This window comes from Anser anser (assembly GCF_964211835.1).
Source record: "Anser anser genome assembly, chromosome: Z".
Taxonomy (NCBI): domain Eukaryota; kingdom Metazoa; phylum Chordata; class Aves; order Anseriformes; family Anatidae; genus Anser; species Anser anser.
In genome coordinates this window covers 58,723,313-58,735,546 of record NC_139723.1, presented here as the reverse complement: position 1 = coordinate 58,735,546, position 12,234 = coordinate 58,723,313, and the positions used below count along the sequence as shown (strand labels likewise).

Genomic DNA, 12,234 nt, shown 5'->3' with positions numbered 1-12,234 from the left:
AAACCCCAAGGGATGGTGACTCCATAACCTCCCAGGGCAACCCGTTCCAGTGCCAGACTACTCTTTCTGAGAAGGAATGCCTCCTCATTTCCAACCTAAACCTCCCCTGGCACAACTTGAGGCCATTCCCTCTAGTCTTATCGCTACTCATCTGCAAGAAGAGGCCAACCCACAGCTCCCCACACCTTCCTTTCAGGTAGTTGTAGAGAGCAATAACGTCTCTGCTGAGCCTCCTCTTCTCCAGACTAAACAACCCCAGTTCCCTCAGCTGCTCCTCATAGGACTTGTGTTCCAGGCCCTTCGCCAGCTTTGTAGCCCTTTTCTGGACACGCTCCAGGGCTTCAATGTCCTTGTAGCAACTGGCCAAATGAACTGAACTACATATACTCCGCTATCTTGATGTGTATATTATAAGAACGGTAATTACAGATTGCATCTTTTCCTCTTGGTGATCTGCTTATAGAAATTCAGAAACCAAAGACTATAGGAGATGAGGTCAGTAACAGAAGTTAGACTGACCAGCCTTCCATAAAAGCTTAACCAAGATTTAAAATGCTAGGAGGTTTGTTGTATTTCAGTTTTAAAAAACAAGAAGTAGAAAATAATTGCAGAACAATCCATGTAAGAAAAACAAACAAACAAAAAAACCCCCATAACTATTCTTTTTCAAAAAACAGAGGAAGAACTCATTCTAGAAATAAAATAAACAGGTCCACAGGGTGGCAGAAAAGAGACAAAAAAAGTTTTTTGTTTTTTTTTTTTTTTTAAATAAATCATGAATGATACTTGCAGAAAAAATATCTAGTTTTAGTAACACTTTATCTAGTAGCCTGACAAAAAAGATGGTTAGGGATAAAAAATGAGGGAAGTACCAATTTATCCATGTGAGAAAAAGCAGTTAGGTTGTATATTGTAATGCAGTAACCACACAATTTAAGAATTCTTCCTACATAGTGTAGACATCTAGACTTCTTGTTTAGTAAGTACAGCAGTTTTCAGAAGGGCACTCTGTATTACCTTTACAGTAAAAGCACTCACTCATAAATTCTAGGGTTTCTGATAAATTTTCATTACAAAACAGTGAATGTTATATAGTTTTAGTTTTACTTCTAGTTCTAGCATTGGCATAGTACTTTTCCAGTTCAGCCCAAAAAGATAATCAGGACTGCGGTCTAATTGTTTTCAAGCAAAGCAGAAAAAAAAAAATGTTAACATAAAACTTAACATTTCCTAACTATATCAATCGCACGTCATCACCACCCTCATAGTATCTCAGTGATGTAAGTATATAAGTAGCACATAGGAAGCAAAGCAGTTACTCAGACAATAATCCCTAAACTATCATGGTATAAAAGCTCAAAAGTCCTTATGCTCCCTCAAACCACAAAAATCAACTGCAGAAAAATATAAGAGGCTAACGGAGAGATTTCACTTGAGAATAGGCTCCCCTATACTCATGTGGTTGTAAGAAGTTAGAAACTCCTTGCTTCTTCTATTACTACCATCTGTTATGAATACTTCATATATGTAGCAGTCTATAATTTCAAGTGCAGTCTGTATGAAATCTACTGAATATCTCATTCCTTTCTCACCTTCTAATGAATACTGATACGGACAGAACATTACCAAAACATAACTTGAAGCCACATGACAAATGCTTATTTAATTTGGATCGTCTGTTTTATTTTAATTCTATTTTGTGGCAGCATGCAGAAGTTACTTAAAAACACGATATACCTGATCTTACTGAAATACGTTTGAAGATTAATTAAAAAAAATACTGTCATGCTTGTTCATATCCACATATTTCAAATGCTTTTGATCACACTGTTAAGTTGGTTATCTAGACATCAAGAAAAACTACACTGCATGTTCCACCACAGTGGTGATGCATTTGAAACTTATTTCTGACAATTCAACTAACGAAGATGTTGCTAAGTCAATTCCAGCAATAGTATCACTGAAGACAAGGAATAAATTTAGCTCTTCCTACACTACATTAGGATCAAGGACAGAGATAAATTTCAAAGATCTCTTTAATAATATTAGATTTTGAAATTTATGTATGAGCACATGATTTTAGAGACCTAAATACACTACCAATGTAGCTAAACTGTAGATAATCCTGGAAGTTCTAGTCAATGGAAACCACGTCATCTATTCTTACTGACTTCATTTTAGGACCAGCTGTGGTTGCTCACTTCTTGTTCCAATTGAACTGCTGATTTAGAAAACTGCAAGATCATTACAGAAGGAATGCAGCATGCAGCATAATAAAAATAAAGACCTAACTCAGTAACAAAGATTTTGATTATTTTAACCATTTTACCTAGAATGCAACTAGTGTATTAACCCACTTGCTTTTCTCATATCTTTGTGGAAATTCACGTTCCAAAGAGTTTAGAACTCAACCCTCTAGTAGGTAATACGGAAGAGATGATATTCATCTCCAAGTGCTGAATTCTAAACTAACATCAGAAGAGTCTCTCTTCTTTTCAGCTCTAGACTCCAATAATATACACAATAATAATAGATATCTAATGGAACATATAAGTTTATGTATTTCACTAGCTTAAGGATAGAAAGGGAATTATAAATTTATCCAGTAAACATATTCCATTTCCTATTTTGCTTTTGGGCTAGAAAGTTCAGGAGAGCACTGGTTCATTCAGTAACAATCCTTGCTGAAGAGTTGGGATCTTTAAATTCCATATTCATCCTTCCCACATTCTTTCTTTTCATGACCTTGAGTATGTCACTTAGCCTGCCTGAGTTTCAATCTTCTCTGAAATGGAGACAGCTGTACTTCTCTCACACACAAGTCTGAAGAAATACACTGAAATCTCTGATATACTGAGATCCTATAGTAAAAACAAACAAAACAAAACAAAAAAAAAACAGCATACAGCACATGAAGTAGACTATTCTCAGATTTCTAGGACTGGCACTACTGATTGGTACAATTGAGTCTTGACAGATACTTCCTATTGAAATATGCTCTGGCTAATGTTCAGGACTGATAAATCAATTCCCAAGTATCTTGTCATTTAAACTCAAATAGCCCCAGATGGATACAAGACACTGATAGCAATTATATAATCTGTAACACTTAGATACCCATTTTAAATCAAATTGGCAAGAGGAATAAGCTCAGTGCTGAGCAGCAGATCACTCAGTAAGACATCTAGTGACAAAGCCTCAAGTATGTTGAAAAGTTCAGTGATTTTTTTCCCATCAAAAGAGTGCAAATGAAAAGCAAGGAATTGTTCTACACAACTTCTATACAGGCAACCACTGTGCTCTCCTCTGACTCTGGCATTTAATCAGCTCAATTTAGCTCAATAGGTTTTAAAACTGATTAAAATTATTTAACTGACTAAGGTTCATGAAAACCAACCTATTACAGAGAATGCTATAGCTTTGTTTACTTGCTTATATTTGTCTTTTATTAGCAGTGGATAAACTGTTACGGAACAGTTTTAATAAACTGAAACCAAATAGCAAAACAGCTTTGAAAACACTGACTAAATCGTATCATGTTACATTCAGAACAAACCTCAATTTTCTGAAACTTTGATAAGTGAATAGTTGAATAAGTGAATGTTGTAACAGCCTGAGGAAAAAAAAATACAGAAAAAGTCAAGATTACCAGTACGTCTCTCTCTTTAGCCAGTATTGTGCCAGAACAGTAAACCTGATCCTAAGCAAAAGTGAACACTATAGATAGATATCTATTTCTTTTTAATGAGAATATACAAAAAGCCATTATGCTTCTGTGATAAGTCTATACAAACAACGGCATTAATCAAAAGCACAGTTAAAATATAAAATACATATTCCCATCCGCACACTGCATGTTTTATGAACTGATCAATCTGAAGGTACAGAATAAACCGTAAGTTAGTATGTTACACCAACTGCAGTTGTTGGATTTTATAAACATAAAATCAACCACTTAGGCAGGCGTTTTGGAGAGTATGCTCCAAAGCAGTAGTTTCAATTTATAAAAAATATATTTAAGTTTTCAAGATTATGAAGACCATTTTGAAATAAGAAAAATTGTGGAGAGGAGAAGGGAACGGAGAACGGAAAGACCTACAAAAATCATCTAGTCCAACTGGTCTGATCACTTCAGGGCTAACCAAAAGTTAAAGTGTATTATTGAGGGCATTGAACACTGACAGGCATGGGGCATCAAACACCTCGCTAAGAAGCCTGTTTCAGTGTTTGAACACCCTCATAGTAAATATTTTTTTTCCTAATGTCCGGTCTGAACCTCCCTGGTGCAGCTCTATGCTATTCACACACATCCTGTCATCAGCGACCAGGGAGCAGAGGCTGGCACCACTTCCCCTTCTCAGGAATTTCCAGAGAGCAGTGAGGCCACCTCCTGGCCTCACTAGCCTTCAGACTAGATAACCCAAGTGTCCTCAGCCTCTCTTATAGGACATGCCTTCCAGTCCTTTTGACAGCTTTGTTGCTCTCCTCTGAACATGTTTGTGTATCTCAATATCCTTTTTGTAAATGTTGATCCTGGAACTGCACATAATATTCAAGGTGAAGCTGAACCAGTGCTAAATATAGCAGGAGAATCACCTCTTTTGACCAGCTGGCTATGCTGTGTTTAATGCACCCCAAAATGTGTTTTGCCCTCTTGGCTTCCACGGCACAATGTTGAGCCTGGTGTCAACCAGCACCCCCAGATCCCTTTCTGCTGACCTGCTACCCAGCCACTCATCTCCATGTGTCCAGCATTACTGCATCCCAGGTGCAGAATCTGGCATTTACCCTGGTTGAATTTCATGCCACTGATGATTGTCCAGTGCTCCAGTCTATCTTGATCTCTCTCTGCAAGGCATCTCATCCCTACAGGGAGTCAGCAGCACGTACCAAGTTAGTATCATCAACAAACTTGCTAAGGAGACATTCAATTCCAGCATCCAGATCATTGAGAGAAACACGACTGGCCCTAGGACTGTGCCCTGGGCAACACCATTGGTGACCAGCCACCAGCAAGATGTAGCCCCATTCACTACAACCTTCAGCTCTACCTTCAAGCAAGTTCACCACCCAGCATAATATGAACCTGTTCATCTCACAGTTGGAATATTTGTCCAGAAGAATACTGTGCGCGACAGTATCAATGGCCTTACTAACATCCAGAAAGATTACATCCACCACCTTCCCTTCATGCACTAAGCGGGTGCACTTATCACAGAATGAGATCAAACTACTAAGGGAGGACTTTCCCTTCATGAACCCACGTTGACTGTGCCTGATAATAGCTTTGTACTTTATATGGCTTTGCAGGTACTGAGGTTTGACTAACACATCTGTAGTTTCCTGGGTCTCCTCTCACGCCCTTCTTGTAAATAATAACAACTCTGGCTAGCTTCCAGTCAGCAGGGACCTCCCCAGATTCCCAAGACCTTTGGTAATTACTGGAGAGGGGTCCAGCTATAACCTCTTCTAACTCCTTCAGTACTCTGGGGTGAATCCTGTCAGGCCCAATGGATTTATGAACATTCACCTGATACAACTCATTCCTTGCAATTTAGGTGGCAAATCACAAATGGCAAGTCACTGCTCACTGTTCCTCCAACTCTGAGGACTAGGCAGCCCAAGATCCATCGTTAATATTAAAAACTGAGGCAAAAAAAATACATTACATTCTGGCCAGCTATTTGGCAAAGATGTACTTGACCCACTTGGTCAGGTGAATCCCATCAGCTCCCAACAGACGTAGCTCTCCAAAAAGTAGATCCATCATAGAAGTCAAAACCTTAACTATGGCACTGGCCGTGCGTTCACTTGTTCAGTTTATCTCCTCCTTCCTGAACCCCTTCCTCTGACCACAAAGATAGAGGAGAACATGATCTGTGCTCCTAATCCTTTTAACATTGCTTTGAGGGACAGTCTCTTTTGATGGTTCTGAATTGCCTTATTGCAGCATCAGCACACTCTTCCTATGAGCCAGCATGAAACACACATAACCTGATCCTCTTCCACCAAGGGCAAGTCTTCCTTGCTACAGGCTTCCTAACTGGTCCCAGGAATCTGGGACTCCTGAGCCCAGATCTTACCAATAAAGACCAAGATGAAGAATGCACTGAGTACCTGGGCCTTTTCCATGTCTTTTGCCACCACATCTCCTGCCTCAAATTGTACCCACAGAACTTACCTTCAGTTTCTGTCTAACATTTCATTCCCTCTTCTCCTTTCCACAAATTTCAATATTTAAGCAATCCTTGAAGAGATTGTTTAAGTGAACTTACTCCTTAAAATGGTCTGTTTTACCCTTGTGATCAAACTCACTGTGGTGTATGTAGGATTGTGACATCACAAACGTTTATACAGCTACAATGAGAATGATACTTTGCTTATATAACTCACTTTATCCACTTCAATCTAAACAATTCATTTTATCCATGACACATTCATTTCACATGCTGAAGAAGAGAAACAGAATTAAACTGACAAGTGCAGGAAAGAACTGTAGTGTGAAGGAAAAAGTGACTAACAGTACAATTTGGGATCCAAACACTAAACATTTAGGGAATTAGTACCTGGTATAAGACATCTTTTCAACATTACAGTTGTTTCATTTCAGATATTAAAATCAGCAATAACAAAGAAAACCAAAATAGTATTTGAATGTCTTTGGAAAGAGAACCAAACTCAAATGCATGTCATGATTGACATGTTAAGTTTTGATATGATAACTCAGCCATATAGTCTTAGGAAGCAGCTGTTGTTTAAAAGGACTGACATTTGTCCGAACCTATAACACTAATTTATTTCACTGTACATTAGTGCATTTATTTAATATGAGCAGTAGATCATATAGTAGCTCAGTGGGCAGCATTGTAAGAAGTAACCAGAATGATGCGTAAGTGGAGAGCAGGAAATAACGATCACAAGCAGACATGCACAGATAACCTTCCTCAGCACAAAAAGTCAAGAAAATGGATTAAGATAGCAATTACTACTTTATAGCAGCTGTTCTTGTTTACTTCACATTTACACTGTCAAAGGCCAAAGTAAGGAATGTTCATATGACAGAAACCACAACCTCCTTTAACTGCAATGCACACCAGGAAACTTAGTACATCCAATCATGAATCGCACTCTGGCTCACACAATTTTTGGTACCCAGAAGAAACATGGTGACGAATTTATTTATTTATTCATGGCTTACAATACAATACATACACCTAATGCTATTTTCAAAAGAAGTTTATATATCTGTAAGAACACCATTCACAATTGAATTTTGCTACAATTACTGACAGTTGAACATAGGTTTCACCAGCATAAAGGAAGGTCAAAGGAAAGCCTACGACTTGGATACATGTTGATCATCTTACATCTTTGAATGGTTATTCCACCCATTCCCTAATTTCTACTTGGGTATAATGTTTTGAAATAATTTAAGATGTTTCCTGCCTCTGTAAGATCTTTAAATGAAAGTTTGTTTCTTAAGTCTTCTGCTCATCTGACTCCTATGGATACAGAAATCACCAGTCCTCCCTTAGATTTTCATGTTATTCTCTGCTTAATGTGGTGGAAATTTAACTCACAAAGGTGCTAGGTATGCCTTGCTGCATTTTAAGACTACTGATAATACTTAACTCCTTACTCTCATCTATAAACCTCTACCCTGTCAAACAAAAAGAAATAAGGAAATTGCATATTACTAAAACAGGGAAAAGATCACTTCTTTCACATATATTGTGCCCTAGATTCTATAAACTATGCCATCCCAGAGGAAATCAGATGCCTTGATGCAATGATGATCCCAGATGAATGGAAATGAGAAAATTACGGCTACTATGGCCAAACCATGTCGGAAGATCTAAGTCTCTAATGAGATAAATGCTTCTTCCAATAATGGTATCCAACTATTTTGAGCTAACATGGAGCGAGAAAGACACTTCCAGTGTCTTACAAAAAGAATTTACTGCCCCTATTTATCACCTGAAAAAGCACTGTTACTTATATTTTTATATTACATTTTGCAATGAATAACAAACAGATCTTCCCTCCTCTAGGTGCTTACGTTATGGGCACACAATGACATGTGAGGTTGTTTCTGTAATCAAGATTTTTCCTTCAGACAGTATAAGAGTTACATACCATTTCCCCTTCTAAGGTTGGTATGTTAAATACATAATGTTAAGTAACCAACATAATTTTTTTTTAAACGAGTATCGTAACCCAACAGAAAATTTTGTCTCCATTAGTCTTTGAAATGTCATCACTTCTTGGCAACTGAAAAGCTAGAAATATTAAGGAGACTGTTTTCCAGAGAACTGGAATGAATGTGCATGCACGCACTTCTGCATTCTTTATGCACTTTTTTCTTTATAGTTTAAAAAGTAAAACTAAAGTAGATTCACAATTTATTTTTTTAGTTGCACAAATGTGCATTCTGAAAATCCTACCTCCTTTCAGGACATGTCCCAGGTTCGCAGGAAACTGACATTTGTTTTGTGTGTGTGTATATATATATATATATGTATATATGCATATATATATATATATGCATTTGAGTGACAGAGCACTGGAACAGGCTGCCCAGGGAGGTTGTGGAATCTCCTTCTCTGGAGATATTCAAGACCCGTTTGGACGCCTACCTGGGCAACCTGCTCTAAGGGACCTGCTTTGGCAGGGAGGTTGGACTCGATGATCTCTTGAGGTCCCTTCCAACCCCTACGACTCTGTGATTCTGTGATTTGTCCATTTCCTGTAACATTATTTATCACTTTTGAACTAACGGACATACATCTACCAACTTGAAAGTTCCATCCATCTCTTCAAAGGGTCATCGATAATTTTTGTACACTTTTGTCCTGTCTAGATAAATGCAGGGATGAATCACAGAAGCCTCTTACACCTACCTTTTCCAGACAAGCCACTCTAACTTTCAAATCTTCAAGGGCATATCACTAAGAGAGATACTGACATACACAAATATAGCTTCAATACTCTAATAGCATTCTGTACTTATATCTCATTAAGTGCTATGTTTATGTGATTTAGGCTCATTAAGTTGGGTCTTAAGTATTTAATTAAGCAGAAAAACAGCTCATTTATGTTCTTCGCTCTCCTTGGCAGATAATTGTGCCATAAATATAGTATATGATCCCACAGTGAAAATTGTATATGGGTAAATTCATTGAAGAAGAATACTATACATGCTCTAGTGGAACATAAATAGCAGCTGGTTCCCAGAAAATTAATTACATTCTGTAGTCATTCACAAAACAAGTACGTTTAATGCCAATATTGGTTTTCACTTCGAAAACATTAACTACAGGAAACTCATTCTTTACACATAAAATAAACTATACTTTTAAACATGCTGTAATTTTACAAAGCATTTCACTAGTACTACACAAACTACGTAAACTTTATTGTTTGTATTTGTTATTTTTGCTTTCATGGACTTTTTTTTTTCAGAATTAGTATCTGGCTTACTGTTTTATGCCATGCTTTTCAACATACAGACATTAAAAAGACACATAATACTTTCATCTTCAGCACAAGTGTGTTGACACTAGATCAAAATGAGAATAAAATACACTTACATGAAATGGGAAATTCTGGAAATAAAGTTGTACGTCAACAGTAGTAATTAAAAAAAAAATCTGGAATAAGCATGTGATGTGATGACATAACACATGGAAATTCATTCCATGGAATTCATAACTGCATGGAAATTCAGCTGATTCTATGAAACACCTTCTAGTCTAGAAATAAACACCAATGAAATACATAGTATTCTAGCTACATGGGAGAATAGATGGGAGTAGCAGAACAAGGATAATGACTGCAGTTCTGGAAACTAAACTGCATCCTTACAGAAACTTTAAGAAATTTTGAAAGTAATCTACATGATTTGGGAATTCATATTCACCATAATGAATACTGGATTGTGCTTCTTATAATAGAAAATAAAAATGCGTCAGACTCCTTGACTCCTTTGAATGTAACTACTTTACTAAATAAATATCCTTTAGGAAAAACACCTATATAAGGTATTGTCTAAGAATATAATAGTTACTTTGCCATGTAACTACCTCTGAAATACATACAGCAAGTTATCAATCCACAGATTATATTTTAAAACTGTGGAGTTTAAATAAATTGATTTTCTGAATTAGGAACCCCATAGTAATTCAGAATGTTGTTCAAACTAGTGCTTGACTCATATCTAAATTAAAAGAACTCCCGTAACTGCAATTCACCAGATGAATATATCTCATGAGGATTCCAGTGTTAAATGATGTCAAAGGAAAACATTATGACATGAACAGTTATGCTGGAGGCTACACTAATCACATAGTCAGATCTAAGAGGTCCATCAAAAAAAAGCGTGATTTTTCTTCTGTATTCTATATATATTTGTAAGAAAAGGAAAAATACTGTTGATCTACATCTCAATCTACAGAAAGAGTAGAATCCAGTAAAAATCCCAAGTCAAGTCAGTAACATCAAGTTGTTTACATTTTATGATTTTCTGTTCTATTCTATGTAGCCACTAGACAGTTGCCACTTTTGTGAGCAACTGAAGATATTTTACACCCTTAGAACTGCTTTCAGTTTTTCAGAAGACAATAGTTCCATTTTAATGGAATGTAAAAGGTTACAAATAACTAACTTGGGCTTTCAGTTAAAGTAACTGTCCTTTACCATGACAAGACTTCAACCACTCCAAAAAAACAGACAGGGAATTTAAGAAGAGTGTTTATCTAGAGTACAGTGCATTTACCTTAGCAATCAGTATTTCAATTTTCAACTCAGGCCAAAACACTTAAATTTAGATGTAATTATACTGTAATATATATATTACTATTCTGTAAGAAAATTTCTTTCACCCCTGATCACCTGCTTGCCCACATATTTCTACCTTTCATGCATCGCAAGTCTTGAAAACATGACATGCTGAAAGACTAGTACGACATAAAATGAATTTATCTAGCAACTACTCACTTTTATTCAGTTTTATTCACTGCCCCTTTTTACATAATCTTCACAAGACATTTCCAAACTTTTAAAAATAATGTTAGATTTATAATGATTTAAAGGAACCTATTTTATTTGCTTTGTAAGAAACACAGACCTTCATAATATAGATTTTTATTTTTAACAACTTGTCTCCAAAAAAAAAGTAGATGCACTGTTGCATAATGCCTGCTAGTTGAATCAAGAAAAGATAACAGAGCAAACAGTAAGTTCAGAAAAGCCTGACTATGACTAGCAACCACTCTCCAGTGGTAGCTGATACCACATGCTCCAAAGACAGACACTGAGAATCCAAATAGTAGGGAGTTGCAGAGTAACCTCCGTTAGGGAAGTCTCTTTCCAACTTCACCAGTTCGAGCGTGATTCATTCTATTCCTTCCATAACACATATCTACTTGCATAGCTAGGGATTTCTGTGAAGTTCCAGTACAGATCAATTTATATTAAAAAAATGTAGGGATTTACAAGTCATTTAAAAATGGGCACTTGATAATCCATTCAATGTTTCTTTGTTTTCTCCTAGGTTTCAAACTATTACTTCAAAGTCAGTCACTCTAAGAAGCTTTGTTAGCACCAGAACTTTTCGAAAGTACCTTCATTTTGCAAAAAGGTTTGCTGTGAGAAACAGAAACTCCCTAAATTCAGAATGGTTTATTATGAAAAGAAAACCATGACAACTGTTTGTACTCTTGCTTTATTATTACATCCGGCCTGGTCACTATTGGAAATTCAATCTATTATTGTTGCTAGGAGTCTGTTGCTACGCAACCTAAAAGGGTTATGCAGTGCTTTCAGGCTAAGAAGCGTTAAAAACCCCGCAGGCCTCCTCCTATGGTTCCACACAGTTTGTTTAAATAGATTAACACTCTTCTCAGTCAACCCCCAACTCCAAGCATATCCTTAAAAAAAAAAGTTACAATGACAGACTCTAACGATATAAACAAACAAAACCAGAAAAATTACACAAAAGCAATATATCTGATTTCTCCTGCACGCTACTGCAAAGTAAACAACATTTCCTCTCATTCATCAGTTTAAGCAGGAAGGTTACCTTCCACAAGTATCAAACCCCTTCAAAGTTAGTTTCAACTGCTAGTACAACGGAGTTGCACAATGTGGTCTATGCAGACAATTTGCAATAAACTTCAACAGAACAATACATTAAGTTTCATAGTCTGATCATAAAGTGGAACAACAATAATTTTA

General features: G+C 36.6%; 1 protein-coding gene across 10 annotated transcripts in view; it reads right to left on the bottom strand.

Moving 5' to 3' along the window:
* The window catches only part of RFX3 (regulatory factor X3), a 127,662-nt gene that overhangs the window by 95,706 nt on the left and 19,722 nt on the right, over positions 1–12,234 (bottom strand). The gene's annotated exons all lie outside the window — the stretch shown is intronic.